We start from the raw sequence: 17545 nt of genomic DNA, 5'->3' as shown, positions 1-17545 counted from the left end.
CTAAACTGCATAATTCGCCTTATTTCCCACGTGAGCATTATAGTGTGAGTGTAAGTAGAAGTTAAAAACAACACAGTCCTCTGTAGGATAGTGAATTGGATCATCAAAGTCCAATTTAGAAGGTAATTTTCCAAAGACATGCTTTCTTTAAAACCAAGAAAGGAGCCTCTGCTGTGAATAAATTCAACTACAAAAAAAGCAGCTTCTAATCCCAATGAGGTAACCCAGGAGCAACTTAGCTTCCCAGAGGTTCTGATTAACCTATTGGCTTTGTTTTCTCCTGGCAAAGGGCAGAAGCAGAGCTGGATTGGGTCAGTCTGCTTCGCCTTAGTTCTGTGGTCCTCTTTGACTCATGCCTGGTTCACTGCCTTCTTTCTCTAAATCCCTCCAGGGCAATAGCCACTGGACTGCTTTCCCAGATGATCCTCTTAATAATTCTTGAGCACCTGATGGAGAGTCCCTGGTGCCCTGTTCCACGCCCAGCAAAGTCATCTTGGTAGCTCTGCTACACCGTCTCATGACTGTCCTTTGCAGCATGTTTGACCTTTCACCCCTATGTCTCTAGAAACAAGAGCAAAGCATCATTCCACAAGGATATAGGGTAGAATTTCCCGAAGTGGGTACTCTGGATACTATCTCCTTCTACGGTCACCTTCTCGGTCAGTATTTGAGAAACACTACATACTCTACTTCTTGTCTCAGAGATTAGCACTGCATACTAGCATATTAAACGATATGAGAAATTCTGCAGTAGAGAAATCTGTTTGGTTTCATTCAACCCACTTGAATTCTCAACTTTCTTGACCATGGCACTTGTGTTTTCCAGTGAACACTAATTAACATCTTTAGTATTGGTTGTTCATGGAACATACTTTCCAAAAAATGCCAGATGAGGGAATTCCTTGTTTTACCTAAGAGCTCTCTTTATTCCCAAATTTCAAGTGCCTGACTAAATCGAAGATGCCCTCAGAGGCAACAAAGCCCCAGATGAACCCTCAATCAAAGCTCTTACAAACTTACATTCCCTTTGCTGGTACTATCTCCAGTGTGCTAACACTAAAATGCCATTCAGGTCTTGATTCAAATACTTAAATCCACAATGAGCTCTTGCCTGATACCCCTGGCTTATGTCCCATTATAAGGAAAAAAAATTGCTGGAAGGATGTAGTAATATACACTGAAATGGGAACTGTCTTAAGATTGAGTGGGATTTATACTGTCTTATTTCTTTCTGTGTTTTCAGAATTTTCTATAATTACTTTTGAAACAGAAAAAAAAGAACCTCTTAAATAAAAAGAGGAAAAGAAGTTTCCAGAAAACACTTGTTGATCTCTTTGAAGTACTCATTTTTAACTTCTCCACTGTCTCCATATATCTTGCCTGTCCCCTTTCAAAGCCAATCCATAAACTTTATGAGTTTCATTGCTTTTTAAAATTTTATTTGCTTTTCATTCCATGTAGAAAAATCTGCAGATGTTTTAACTTTGCACCCTTACTCATGCCATCTGGTGTTCTAAAACTTCACCCAAATGGGGTCTCTCGACCCAAGGGTTTATTGTCCTATAACCAAGCCAGCATTGCCCTCAACATGCCTTGCCTCAAGTGAAAACAAGGTATGGTTTCTACCTACATCTTGTGTTTCATCTGTTGTAGTATATGCCTGCTCCTCATCCGTCGAAAACAGAGCTGTGTAATTTGACTTGAGGTGAATTTTTAAAAATTCAATTCATTACAACATATTTATTTAAGTGGAATATCCCTCTACCAAGTTCTGGATTAAAAATAGAATGTTCCGGACCATTCACCAAGTAATCAAGTAACCACATGACCCTAATAGTAAGAAGTCCAGAAGTTCAATATATCCAAGTATAACACCCCCAACCCCACCCCCATTATGCGCTCAGGGTTTCTATAATGCGTACAGATGTCTTAAGCTGGGAAATTAAATCAGATTCAATCCTCTTCTCATGATCTTTATGCAGCAGCAGAGCACTGGCTGGTGAGCAAACAGTGGCCATGGTAACATTAGCAACATCTTTGTATCCTGTACCAGACATGTGCTACCTCACTGCTATCCCCACAGTACTGAGTCTTCACTTAATGAAATACCCCACTTAATGAAGGTGCTTTAGCTGAATGGTTAGACTCTGAACCTAGAAGTCCAATTTCCATACCTTCAGAAAGCTCTCAGATTGTCCAGGGCCCTCCTGGATGAACTTTGCTCAAACTGCTGCCCCCAAATTGGAGAGATCAGTGGAAACAGACAATCATGGCTTACCAGAGCAGCCACGGAACAGACATTTACCTCTGGAGTGAGTACCATGGTGGGAGAATTTACGCTGTTATTAATGCGTTTTTAGAGGCTCAGTATATAATCTTGAGAGTTAAAAACTCCAGGTGCTCCAGTCTTAGAGGAATCACCACACGTTCATGAGTTTTACCTCCAGGTGCCCCACCAGGCTGTTAGGGTGAAGAATTGAGAAAAATTCCCCGGCTGTTTCCTTCTGAAGCAAGAGACAAGTAACCATTTTGAAATAAGCCCAGAGCATACTGTTTTCTTTATCAAAAGCCTGCCTTCAAGGGAAATTGTTTCATCAGAGCCTAACCACCTTGTGCTTTACAAGAGCCTAACCAATCAAAGGAAAGGGAAATACCTAACCTAAGCCAAATCTAGCATTCCACATGGGGAACTAGAAACACCCAACTGCATTCCTCTCCAGCTTCCCTGTGTCACTGAAGGAGGAGAGAGACTGAGAAACACTGTGAAGATCACAATAGGCCCACAGGCTCACTAAAAGGCTGAGACCTAATCACAGGACTATAGAAAATTTTCCATTCCCCACATTTACTACCATATCAGTAGGGTTCCAGTATAGTAACGGGTATTGTAAATAAAAGAAGTACAAGTCTCAGAACATATTTTAAAAAGTTCCCAGGAAATCCCAAAGACATAAAAAGGAAAAAAAAGAAAAAAGAAAAAAACAAGGACACCATAGAAAAGTTTAGCCTCTGACACCTATAGCTACAGTAAACAGTTAACACAGTCTAACTTCTAGCCTCCAAAACATAAGACCTCACAAATGCAGGCCTATCTCCCTCAGTTCCTTTTACCCAATAATTTGCATCCAGTAATCAACAAAAATTTACAAGGCACACTAAAAGACAAAAAACACAATTTGAAGAGTTAGATCAAGTATCAGAACCAGACACAGATATGGCAGAGATTTTGAAGTTATCAGAAGGAGAACTTAAAACACCTATGATTCATACGTTAAGGACTCTAAGGAAAAAAGTGATGAAAAAGTGACATTTAAGAACAGATGAGCGATGTAAAAAAGACAACTGGATACTCTAAGAAAGCATCAAAAGGAAATGCTAGAAATCAAAAACACTAAAAAAATGAACAATGCCTTTAATAAGTTCATAAGTAGACTAGACATGACCTAGGAAAGAATCAGTGAGCTTGAAGATATATTAATAGAAACTTCCCAAACTGATAATCAACAAGAAAAACATTTTTTTAAAAGAGGCAAAATCCAAGAACTATGGGACAATTAAAAATATGTAACATCTGTGTAATGGGAATACCAGAAGGAGAAGAAAAGAATTGAGAAGTTATAATGGCTGAGAATTTTCCAAAATTAATGATAGATATCAAACCATAGATGCAGGAAACTCAGAGAATATCAAGCTGGATAAATACCAAAAAAAATAAATAAAATAAAGTACACTTACGCATACAATATTCAAATTGCACAAACCACAAACAAGGAGAAATCTTCAAAGAAGCCATAAATAAGGGTGGGCATACTTACCCTTGGAGAAAGAAGTTTAAATGTTTCATTGAACTTTTTGTTTAGAAACCATGCTAGCAAGAAAAGCATGCAGTGAAATAGTTAAACTGTTGAAAGAATTTAAACTGTAGACCTGCCTTTCAGGAATGATTAAAAGTTCTTCAGAGGAAAGGAAAATGATATAGGTCAGAAATTTGGATCTACACAAAGAGAATTCTAGGAAAATGAAGGCAAAATAAAATCTTCTATTTAACTTATTCTTATTAGTCTAATAAATGCTTGCTTAAATTAATAATAGCAACAATCTAGAGTGATTATGGCATACATATAAGTTAAATAAATGACAGCAATGTTATAAGGGATGAAAAGAAACAGTAGGATACTCAATTATAAGTAGACCAATTATAAGTAGGAATACTCAATTATACCCACACTACAAAGTGGACAGTGTCATTAGGAAGTGGGCTTATATTATTGTAAATGTATATTGAAAACTCTAGAGCAATTTAAGATTTATTTTTTTAAAAAAATTAATCGCTATGCTAAGATAGAAAAATTAGAATAATTTTTAAAAAGTTCAAATAAAACCAGAGAAGTCAGAAAAAGAGTGAAAGTTTGAAAAAAAGAGTAACAAATAGGAAAATAGTAAACAATACAGTATATATTAATCACTATATCTATAGTCACTATAGGCAAGATCAATATATAAAAATCAGTTGTATTTCTATATACTAGTAATGGATAATTCAAAAATAAATTAAAAGACCAATTTTATTCACAGTAGAATAAAAGAGACAGAACTACTTAGGAATTAATTTAACAAAAGAAGAACAAGATTTGTATGCTTACAACTATAAAATATTGCTGAGAGAAATTTGAAAATCAAAATTATTGAAATTCAGAAATCAAAATTCCATATTAATGAACTGTAAAATTCTATATTATTAAGATGACAGTCTTCCACTTGATTTATAGATTCAATGTAATCCTTATCAAAATTTCAACAGGATTTCTACAGACATTGACAAGCAAAGGATTCAGAATAGCCAAATAGATCAAAGTGGCAGAACCTATAATTCCAAACTGTAACACTTACTATAGTGTCACTACAATTAAGACAGAGTGGTACTGGCATAAAGATATACAATTATACCAATGGAACAGATACCCACCAATAGAGCAGAATTAAGGGTCCATAAATAAACTCTTACATTTATAGTCAGTTGATTTTTGACAAGGGTTCTATAGCAATGAAATGAGTAAAGAGTAGTCTTTTTATCAAATGATGTTGGGACAATTGGATATTCATAGGCAAAAGAATGAATTTAGATCCTTACCTCAAAGCATACATAAAAAATTAAATAACTATGTATTTTGAATATAATTTAAAAGTATAAAACTTTTGCTGTAAAACATAGGGAAAAAATCTTTGTGACCTTAGGTTAGGCAAAGACACGAAAAGCAACATCCATAAAAGCAAAACTAATTAAATTAATTCATTCATTCATCAAAATGAATTGTATTCTAGTTATAAGGAAGGCAGAAAGAGAGTGGAGGGAGAACTCCTTGCCTTGAAAGGTACATTTTTACTAGGCTTCCATTGGAGGAACTGAAATGCATGGCCACACCTAACTGCAAGTGTGGTTGACACATGTTGTCTTTGGCAGGGAAGTTTTGTGCCCAGATAAAACTCAGAGATCTATTTACTGCAGAAAAAAAGGGAGAATGTATTTATTTGTTCTAAATACTTACTGTTCCTCTCTACTGGACTCATCCCTACAGAGTTTTTCCCTGCACCATTACAGCTGACCTGACATATGTTTTGTTTGAGCAGATGCTGTAACACTCTAAAGCAGATGCTATAAGGTGCTTTCCCTAACACATGAGGTGTCTGGTCTCTATAGGGACTGCTCTTTCAGTGTGGGTCCTGAAATGAAGACATGGTACAGAGCCAGTTCACACCAGAGCCCATATGTATGTGACTAAGGAATTAATCATTTTTATTACAAACCACAGAGCTTTGGAAGTCACTTGTTTCTGCAGCAAACTAAGACATGCTACATTATGCTTAGACTGCTGTATTGACAACTAACAGTCTCTGCCATACTCCCCAAAACATAAACTGCAGTTTGTTTTTTTGTTTTTCTTTAGTTAGCAAACATTTATCAAACATGAACTATGTGACTGGTATTTTGGGGCACAGGAAACTATATGCATAGTAGGTATGTAGCTAATAAACAATAATCATAAAAAGTATTTACAAATAAATAAGAGAAAGATTCGTTCTCCAATAGCAAAATGGATAATATACATGGGAAGGCACTTAAAAGTAAACAAATAAATGAATAAAGAAGTAAATAATAAAAGCCAATGGTCTGGGCTTCCCTGGTGGCACAATGGTTAAGAATCTGCCTGCCAATGCAGGAGACATGGGTTCAATCCCTGGTCTGGGAAGATTCCACAGGCGTGGAGCAGCTGGGCCCGTGAGCCACAGCTGCTGAGCCTGCGCTCTAGAGCCCGCGAGCCACAAATGCTGAAGCTCGCGCACCTGGAGCCCATGCTCCGCAACAAGAGAAGGCACTGCAATGAGAAGCCCGTGTACCGCAGCGAAGAATAGCCCCCACTCACTGCAACTAGAGAAAGCCTGTGTGCAGCAACAAAGACCCAACTCCGCCAAAAATAAATAAATAAATAAAGCCCCCCCACCAAAAAAAAAAAAAAAAAAGCCAATGGTCTATAAGTTTATAATGCATGTTTAACGGTAAAACATGTAAATTATCCCAAAAATGTGTTTTTTCAATCAAATTAGTGCAGTTTTCAGGGCCATAAGTTAGATAGGAATGTCTGTAATCCTTTAGCTCTAGTGAGTTTAACTAGAACCCCCCCAGGGTCTAGTAATAAAATGCAGACTATGGAATTGTGTTGCTAGCAGTAGACCTGGCAGCCTCCCTCCCGCTCCTACTTCTGCTTTATTCCAAGATGCGTTTTCTTAGGGTTGACTTCTTAAATTATTTCACCAGTTGTTTAAGAGTCAGTAGCTTCCAACAGAAGTGCTTAGATAGTTTTAGCTAAAATTCCTTGTTTCCTCTCATTCTTCCTAGTCAGAAACATCATAAATTCTTTTGCCACTCTGTCAGGGATAGGTGTACAGACTTGGTGATACAGATCTGGGACTCACGTACAAGACATGGGAATTGATTTGATAAATAATCTGGCCCTTACCGCTTGATAAGTGGAGCTTGATAGTTAGGGGAAGTAAGGCCATTCCCAGCAATAGCTGACACACAGTGTCTATAAGCACTCTGGACATCTACCTATGTCTCCCATGGCAGAGGTTGGAAACCAGAATACTCAGAGTGATTTGGAGCTAGAGACACTTCAGAGGCAATATCCAGAGATATCTGAGATTTTAGAGGGATTCTGGAGCAAAGATCCATGGCTGGGATGATTCTATATTACACCTCAAATAAAATATCCATCAGTTCTATGTAACCATCATCCTCCCAGCTCATCCTTCCCAGCTGAATAATTATTAAATAGATATTGGAATGTTATACAACAAACTCTTCAGAAACATCATTTATTTTCAACAAAATGGAAAAGACCCCTAAACTAGACCTTAACTTCCTAGGCAAATAAGTTCCCCTCTAAGGCATCTTTCCAATATTTATGATTATTTTGTGATACTTACGTGGCGAAGGTGAGTGCTGAAGAATGATTTGGGGACTCTGGGGAAATAAGCAGAAAAAGGGGAATTACAAAATTATTTGGAGTTTAGTAGAATTCAAGATTACTCTAAACCATTGCAAACCCCATGCTTACAGTTTGGTAAGGTCTGTATGTAGATTTGAGGAGCTGGTATGCACGCCAGGGTAAGTACCTCCAAGCTTTCCACTGGGCGTTACAACCATGGTTAACTGACCAGCTTTACCTCTGTGGTTTTTTGATATGCTCAGTCCTGTGTATTTCTACTGATAGTTCTTCCTGAATGCTCCATTTCCAGGGTTCTGTGCCTCCAGTTTTTTTCTTACTCATCCATCCATCCATCCATCCATTCATGAATTCATTTAGCACTCAATAGACAGTCTAGCATAATAGATAAGGTCTTGGACTCTGGTACCAGATTTCTTGGGTTCAAGTTTTGACTCCAGCATTTATAAGCTCTGTGACATTTCACTCATGACTTAATCTTTCTGTGCCTCAGTTTCCTCATTTGAAAAATGTTGATAAATTGCTTACCTGATAGAATTGCTGTGAGGATTAAAAAGAATAGTACCTGGAATACAATTTTTACCATATAAGCATTAATTTCATTGTGAGCACCTACTCTGGGAAATGCCCTGTAAAGAGAGACACGGAGGACACATAGGTAACCAACTTGATCCTGTTCTCAGGGAGCAGTTGTAGAGAGAAGATGGGAACACACATAGCTGTAACATTAGGTAGAAAGTGCATATCACAAGAGAGATATAAATAGGGTAATATGTGGTTAAGACAAGTATGAGGTGATTTTCAGCTGCGACAGAGAGGCTCCATGAACAAATGAAAAGGTGATGTGGAAAAGAATAACTTGGCCTCCACATTCTCCAAACTCAGCTGTCTAAGCGGGTTTCAGAGACCTCCACTGCCCAACGCACATTCAAGTGAAGAGTGAATTGCCTTTTGTGATGAGAATGGTAGGAAGCAAGGTTTTCCACCTTCTAAACTCAGGGGTTCAGTACACACACACACATCTAGAAAGGTTGACCAAGGAGCTGGACTGAGCACAGCTCTCAAGGATTCTAGTAAGGACCCTGTGTGAGGGGTCCTGGAGGAAGAGAGCAAGCCTCCCAGGGGTCAGCCATCCTGAGCCTTTTGCTTTAAGCTTCTCAAACTAGGCTTGATTTTTCTCCTCGAGGCATGCTCACAGGTGCCAAATGTTCTCGCCCTTCCTCTTCACCAGGCCAACTATAACTCTCTTCACTTCATCCTGGTCCTAGAATCCATCTCTTCCCTAGGGTTGGTGTTCCTGGACCACCCAAACTTTTCCTTCCATAGTGCTTACCTCACCTGTTGTTAGCGATTATTTAGTCCCCACTCTTCCCCACTTGAATAATAGCTACATAAGGGTATAACCGTCTCCCCTGTTCATTTGCTCTTTGGTGCTCAACAAATGCTTGTTAAATATTAGCGTGATGAGTGAACACAAGACAAAACAATCTGGCAATATTCAGGTGTTTAACCTTTCATGCTAGGTGTCTGAAGACTGTTGAAGAGTGGCCATTCTGACTATAGAAATGGTGGGAGTCGGGGGGGACATGGGACCCAGACTATGCTAATTATAATATCCCTTATTCCTGTTTCTATGAGAATTCTTCCTGGTAGTTTTCTGCTGGAGAAAACTTCCTTCTCATTTGACTGTGGAACATTAAAAATATAATCTCAGAGCTGAAAGAAGACAGAATAAATCTATCACCAGGGAGGGTGGAATAAGAAGTAGGGAGGCAGGAAGAGGAAGATGGTCCAGATTCTAGTTTTTAAGATTTCTGAAAGCTGTTCTGTTTTTTTGATTCATCCCTAACATCCTTTTTTTCTCAAACTGGTTTGTGTTGCGTTTCTGTAAAGCATGTCTGACAGAACCCTAACTGTAAACACATTCAGCATGACTTTGTGCTGCATAAAGGTACATAAATGTCAACTATTTGTTTGGCTACAAAGCCAAATCCATGGTGGAGAGAACGGAACCTTGAAAAACAAATACAGTTTAGTTTGGCTGAATCCATTTTTTGAGCTCTTTCATTTACCTAGGTTTTCTGTTTTGTTTTTTAAAAACATCTAATTATTTCAAAAGAGAATCCCACTACCAAATACAGACACATTTAGATGCCAGTAGGGACAGCAGTGGCCAGAGTATGGACTACAGACCAGACCTGTGATGTGGGAAATAAAAACAAACTCCACCCAATTTCTTTAAGGGTATCTAACACAAGATTTGATACTCTTTATCAAATTGCTATTTACTAAGATAGACTTCTCAGACTTTTTTGAGCAGCCATACTGGCATGGCTTCAAACCAGGTGCACTGAGAAACTCAAAGAAATGTGAGACCTTTGCTGTTCAGAGATCCTCACAATTTAGTTGGGGGAGAATAGGCCATAAACACGGGGGAAATTAAACAGCCATAAAATAAAAATACTAGTTCAATAATACAATTCAAGGGAGAGGGCAGCGTGTATCACTGCCAAGAGACTAGGGCAGGTAGCATTATAGGAACTCAGGAGATGCCAAGTCACCTCAAGCTGGATCAGGAGAAGAAGCTGGGCTTAAAGTCAGAGGAGCCTGGAATGGGCAGCTCTAGACCTGACTGTCGAGGAGTATGAGGCTGTGGGGATGCATGGCTCCTAGGAGGAAACATAACAATAGTAATAACAGTAAAAATGAGTAATAATAACTAACATCTTTAGAATGCTACACAGGCAGTACACTCTGCTGACCACTTCACATGCATCCTTCTTTTATTCTCACCACAGCTGTAAATGGCGTATAGAAAGATCATCTCACTTTACAGATGTGAAAATTGAGTGTCTCTGGGTTATCCAGTTTGTGAGTGAAATAGTCTGCCTCCAGCCCAGGTCTGCGTGACTCCAGGACACATACCATAGGCTATGGTGCTGGAGAGCACAGGTTTGAAGCCAGGCAGATCTGAATGTGAGTCCAGATCCACTGTCTCTGAGATCCAGTGGTAATCTTGGGCAAGCAGCTTGCTGTGGGTGGGTGTGTTCATACCTGCCTCCCACAGGAGCCAGCTGGGTAGAGTCAGGGCTGCTCACGGAAGCGCCTGACGTGCAATAGGTACATGATACAGGCAGGGCTTCTCCATGTTTGTGCATTGCCAGGTCTCCTGCTGACCTTCTTTTAGCCAAATTGACAATGTTTTTCACTTTAACCTCCATCTGGGGGGCCAGCCTGAGTTGTCTCTCAGTGCCCCTTCCAACCCGTTAGGGTTCAGGCATTCCGTGGCCATCTGGGTGGGGAGCAGGCAGACCTCAGAAGACTAATTTCTGGCCTGGCTTGCCTCACCCAGGCGACCCTTCTGACGGTGTATTTGGGGGATGCTTACAACTCCTTTCCTCTTCCTCCACCCCATCAACATGCCAGGACACCTTTTAAAATGCCCTCACATCCCACTCCCACCAGACAGCCTAGCAGCTGAGCTAATTAATGATCTGTCTGCCCCTTTTCAGTCTAAGTGTGCACTCCCAGTGGTTTAAAGGAATGAGGAGTGGGGAGGACTTAGGGCTTCTGGGACTTGACCCCAACGCTGTCTGAACTTCAAGAGTCAAAGCAAATCCCGGGGAAAAATGGCAGGTTCTGTTCTAACATCAGCCCCCAATCAATACGGTACAATTTCATAGCTCATTATCCCTGTGCCAGGGCACAATTGGGGAGGGGCTGGGGACAGTGATGGAGGCTGGGGGGAGGGGCCAGGGGAGAATCATATGGAAGCAATTAGTGGAGCTTTCATTCAAAAAAGCATTAAGGTGCTTGTAGCATTGAAGCCCAAGTGACCCCTAGGCTGGGACCATAATTCACCAACACTTAATACCATTTACTCTGCAGATGTGCATTTTATACAGAAATATCAGCTTACCACTTTGAAAAATTAACCTATTGAAGGCTGTCAAATACTGACGCCCTCATGGGGGTATTATATAATGTCTGCATAGCGCTCGGTTTCGCCTTTTACCTGCAGAATCAAGGATGTCTGGGTTAATTGGGAAATGAGGTGAATAACAGCGGGTGGAGAACGGTAGAGAAATGAAGACAAGTAGAAATGTGGGTTTTCTTAAGGAGAATACAGTCTTCTTTTTAGTTCCAAAACACAAGGTTTTGGGGGGGAATAACCCTCCCCTGACAAACACACATGCACACTCCTTATGTAGGAGTTCCAAGTCAGAAAGTCCAGAGTTGATGAAGAGGAAGGTAAAAGTGAAACATGAAGAGACAGTGCAGCTAAGTGTGTCAGTATGTCTAAATTATGATTTAAGCAAAAATTTGTGATTACAATGGGATTGATAAACCTGAGATTACTGTAGAAATTTGTGATTACAATGGGATTGATAAACCTGAGATTACTGTAGAAATCCTATTTGGTTAAATAAAGCGTTTTTGTTTTAATTTTCTAGGAGAATGTGTTGCCAATAAAAAGTTCAACGGGGGCTTCCCTGGTGGCACAGTGGTTGAGAGCCCGCCTGCCGATGCAGGGGACGTGGGTTCGTGTCCTGGTCCGGGAAGATCACACATGCCGCGGAGCGGCTGGGCCCGTGAGCCATGGCCGCTGAGCCTGCGCGTCCGGAGCCTGTGCTCCGCAACGGGAGAGGTCACAACAGTGAGAGGCCCGCGTACCGGAAAAAAAAAAAAAAAAAAAAAAATCAACGGGTAACAATTTTCACCTATACAACTGGTATTTAAAAGTATTAATAGTCAGTGTTTTCAAGGCTGCCAGAAATGGGCACCCTCTGACTATGCAGGTGGAAAACTAGTTTAACAAAATAAAAACTTCCTGTAGAGGAATTGGGTAATAGGTATCAAAGACCTTAAAAATAGGCATATGTAAGATCTAGCAATTCAACTTCTAAGAATTTTACTTTAACATGTACACACTACTGTATATAAAACAGATAACCAACAAGGACCTACTGTATAGCACAGGGAACTTTACTCAATATTTTGTAATAACCTATAAGTGAAAAGAATCTGTAAAAGAATAGATATATATTTATCTGTATAACCGAATCACTGTGTTGTATACCTGAAACTAACATGACACTGTAAACCAACTATACTTCAATTTAAAAATAATAAGTAAGGATGAGGAATTTTATGTAAACTTCATTGTAACTTTGTTTTATAAAGAGTACATCTGGGTAAACGCAAAAGCCTTACAATAGAGAACCGGTTTAGTATGGCACACACATATAGTGTAATAAAACACACTCCTTAACAATCACACTTTAGAAAAATATTTATCAACATTAACAAAAATTCCAGGTTGAATTACTGATAGATTACAAACAAACAAACAAAAAACCAAGCTGCAAATCAGTATCTGCAACAGGTCTCCAGAGTTCACAAATCTATTACGGGTGCGTGTGCATAAATGACTAAATCATGTTAACAATATCTTTGCTAGTGACAATAATGGTTTCAAGCCTGTGTTATTGTAGCGTTTGCTTTTTTGGTTAACTATCCTAGTCCAAGAAAGAGGCCTTATGCCAAATTATGAAGTTGGTTTCATTGTCTTCAGAGCCTCCCTTCTTTCCAGCTTGGCCTCATTCTCAAGCCTCTTTAGCAGTTCCCCTATCCATGGTGGTTCCAGCCTCTGTACCTGACTTACCTTAACCCCCTGTTGATGCCCAGTCTCCCCTCCTGCTCTCTTTGGACAGAAATCTCTAGCTCTCAGTGTTGTACTAGGTCAGACTTAAGTAGGAATCCCAGCGTTACAAACTTTGGTGAACTATATTATCTCTCTGAAAGTCCATGCCCCCTGTATAAAATAGAAACCAAATGGCTGTGTTATTAAGTTGCTGTGATCAAATTAAATAAGAAAATGCATGAAATGAGCTTGGTCATAGAACAGATCAATATTAATTATTAGATCTCTAATTAATGATTAAATTCAGGTTAATATCTACTGATTCCATTTTAGCAGGTGTCATTCCACTGACTCCAGATGGTGAGAAGTTATTACATACTTCATGCAAAGTTTCCCCACAACCAGAGATGCTGCTTTCCTGAGTGTGACCAGGATAACCGATAACCATGTGAGGACAAGCAACTGACCTCTGGCATTTCACAGTTACAGTGTCCTATTATGCTTTTCTTTCAGCTAGAAATGTCTTCAGACTACAGGGATGGGGTGGAAAGCTGTGGCCAGTTTCTTACTTCACTCCTTAAGGCATCCATCAGGAATTCAGACCAGCCTTTCCAATGCTTTTAAGGCACAGAGAGTAAGCACAGGTAACTTACGAAGCTTAGGTAACTAATTAACAGGCGGGAAAAGGATGAAAGGAGCATAGGAAGGAATACTTTGGGACAATGAATTCTTAGTGTCTTTCCCACCTAATAATCATCAGAAGGAAACTCTCTCCTGAGAAGACTCAGGTTGGCATCCTCATGAGAAGACTGGAAGTGAGAATGGGCCACCATAGCTACTTGTTCTAGAATCTGCATTGCCCTGTATCATCAGCAGTTGGCAAATTTGGCCACACATTGGAATCACCCAGGGACTTTTAAAAAATACAGATGTCTGGACCCTGTACCTGGAAATTTTGATATAATTGCTCTAGGTACGTGTTTTCTCAAAATGAGATCCCTGGACCAGCAGCACATCTTCACCTAAGAGTGTGTTAGAACTGAAAATCCTCAGACCCCACCGTAGACCCACTGAATCAGAACCTCTGTGGTGGGTTCCAGAAATCTGCTTTCACAAGCCCTCCAGGTGTTCCTGATGAATGCTGAATTTGGTCAGCTATCAGTCTAAGCTGGGGCTTGGGCATCTACAAGTTTTACAAGCTCCACCGATGATTCTAATTTGCCTCCAGGTTTGAGGACCACTGTTCTTGACCATTTTTATTTTCCCCGAGAATTCCTGACTCTTTCGTGTCTCCAGCCTCACTTTCATATGAATCAATGGCTTTTCCCTATGTTCTTATGGCTTCCATGGAAATAGTTTTCTCTTATTTCCAGGTAGGGAGACAAGATTTGTCGTTGCACTAAGGGATGTCAAATTCTCTGAACCACTGATAAATGGACCAAAGCACTGCCTCCAGAGCAACTTCTGGTAAGTTAGCCAGCCAAGCAGCTCAGTCGGGGCCAATAGAGGGATAAGTCAACGGAGCCAACAGAAACAGGAAGACAGATTAGAAGACGATCAGCTCAGAGTATCTGCAACAGCCTTGAAATACAGGGGCTGTAACTCTGCATCTAAGCCCTTTGCTTTCATGCTAGGGAATCCGTAGTCGGTCCGTGGCTTACTCAGTTTATATCCAACATGTCTTTGAAGGACAACACAGCAATCATGTTCCCGGTGGGAGAAACCTTATGTTTGACTGGAAAGAACCCAGCCCAGGTATCTCAAACCTCCACTGAATTCTAGTGCTGTCTTTGCTGTTAAAAGCTGCACCAACTTGAATAATTCTCTTGTTTTGGGGGGACCTCAGTCTTGTCAATGATTGCTAAGGACCCTTTTCCATGTGGTAGGGCTTGAACAGACTTCTACAGTATTTTTAAACAAAATTCGACTGGCTGGGAGCTGGATAGGAGGACAAAGAAGATGCCTGACTTTCACAAACCCTTTATAGGGCCCGTTTCCTAGAGTTGATGCATCTCACCCTGAGTCACAATGTATATATTTAGGTGTTCAAACTACCTTATATTTATACTTCCCACTTATAAAGCATGTCTCACAGGCTATGTCACTAACCCTCACAAAAGCCCTGAAGTAGGGAGATGGCCCGATTTCACAAATGAGGAAACTGAGGTGAGAATGAAGGGACATGGCCACACACCATATGTGAGCAACTAAACACAGTAGAAAAGTTAACTTTGGAACTCACATCTTCTTTCTCCTTTCCAGCTCATCTATTATCTCTACCTTGTAAAATGCAATTCCTTTCCCTGTAGCCAAAACAAAACTGCATTTGGAAACCAGAATCACAAGCTTGGTGATAGTCTGTCAAATGTTTCCTAAGTGATTAAAGGAAGAATCAGGCCTCCCCCACCTCCTGGGCCCTCTCGTTCCTCTCCCAGATCCCTTAACACTTAGTATAAATTATCTGGCATTAGGATAGAGATCTTTTCATTAGTGTGCCTTTGAAAAACATCAACGTACAGGAAAGAAACATTCCTCTTCATGGGGACAAATGTAATCTTATCAGAAAGGAGCAGGACAATAACAGGAAGAGGGAGGGGATTCTGGAATGCAGGGGAGGGTGGGGCTGGAGGGAAAGAAGACAGGCTACAAGTGAAGGCCCCAGGGAGCCCTTTAATCAGAGCCTGGCAGCCATGATGCTATTGTGAGCTGGAAGCATGGGCAGGAAGCCATGGCTCCCAGAGCTGGGGTGAGGAGAAGCGCATCCCCAAACAGCTACCCTGGTGTCACTGTGAACCGGGTGCTGGACAGCACATAGACGAAGACATATTTATGCAGAGCTCATTTTCCTAACTGATGACCTCTAAGGGAAGCTCCTGGCCAGTAAGATGATGAAGGCTGACTCCTAGGCCTGAAGTGGGAAAGAAGTGAACTTCAAGGGCACTGAGTCCACCTCCCACTCTGTCTTGAATCCCCTGTAACATCCATCCCTCTCTGTCACAAAACCAGACACAGCCCATCCCACCAGTGACTGACTCAACTGGAGGAAGGTCTACTCTGACACCCACCTGCCTGCAGGCTCCTAACCAGACTACACCCACCCCTTTCCATACCAGAACCAGCTGTTAACAAAGAGGAATTCCCATTGTCTTTGACGCTCAGATCTCAACCCTCCATGGTCCAAAATTACTTTCTCACTCTCCTCTAGCCTCTTCATACAGTTTAAGCTTATTTACTTAATTTTGTCCTCAGGGGAGAGAGAGAACAGCTGGCCAGCCTCCTGGGCATAATAACACTTTAGACACTTGACGGAAACAGCGGAGCCAACAGGAGGGACCACCCAGACATGTAGCTCTGTCTCTCAAGAAACGTTGAGGACAGAGCCAATATGCCAGGATTGGCGTCATTCTGCTTTTCTAATTATGTCTTATGCAAAACTATCAAAACACTCAGTTTAGAATTTTGATTTTTGTCTTGAATAGCCTATTTAACATGGTATCCTTGTCCTTACATATAGCCACACACACACACAGACACACACACACACACACGCACGCACACACACGCCTGATTGTGGAGTTCTTGCAGAATAACTTGCTTGTCTTGCCACTTTGTCTTTAATTGTTGTCATGAATATAGCCTTCCCTACCTCTTCCCATGATGCTCCTCTCCCTTCATAAAAGCCTTTAATCTTCTTTGTCCCTTACACTTTCTGAAGTTAGATGATAAAGTGGATTGGGATGTCAGTCCAGAAAGCCCAGTGCGCTAAAAATCTCAGACATACTGCCTGGGAGATGGGTCTTCAGGGACAATTAAAAGATAATGTCAAGAGGGCCGGACAACGTGACACGCTAATGGTCTCCTGCTGCCAAAGAAGAGGCCTCAGAGAAACTGAGACGTTATTTTCAAAGCCGGAGACCATTATCCTGTCACAGCACCGTCGTCTTATGACTTGGTTGCTATTATGCCCAGTGATTAGAACAATAAATAAAAAAGAGGCACTGAGGAGAAAGTGCAGATTTCTGCAGCGAACCAGCAGCCCTACTGATCGAACTGGCTTAGTGTAAAAGTGAACATGAGTATGTGCGTCTGAACCACTGAATCCAGCCAGATGGCCTTTTTGTTCCCATCTCTGACTTTTCTTGCCACCAAGATTTTATTTTTTCTATTACCACAACTGGACTTATTTCTGCCACCAACTTCTACCCATCCTTCAATACGCAACTTAGAATTCTCCTTTGAGAAATCTTCTCAACCCTTCTTGTCCATAGGTAGCCTCCTCTAAACCCCTGTCTTTTCTACCTGTCGTGCTCTTTTGTTATTATCACCACCGACTTGTACAGTGGCCTACTTCTCTACTGCTGCTTAAATTCTCAGGAACTGCTGTTTCTCCCAACTG

The sequence above is a fragment of the Phocoena sinus genome, chromosome 8, assembly GCF_008692025.1.
Source record: "Phocoena sinus isolate mPhoSin1 chromosome 8, mPhoSin1.pri, whole genome shotgun sequence".
Classification (NCBI taxonomy): domain Eukaryota; kingdom Metazoa; phylum Chordata; class Mammalia; order Artiodactyla; family Phocoenidae; genus Phocoena; species Phocoena sinus.
This window is presented reverse-complemented; position numbering follows the sequence as displayed.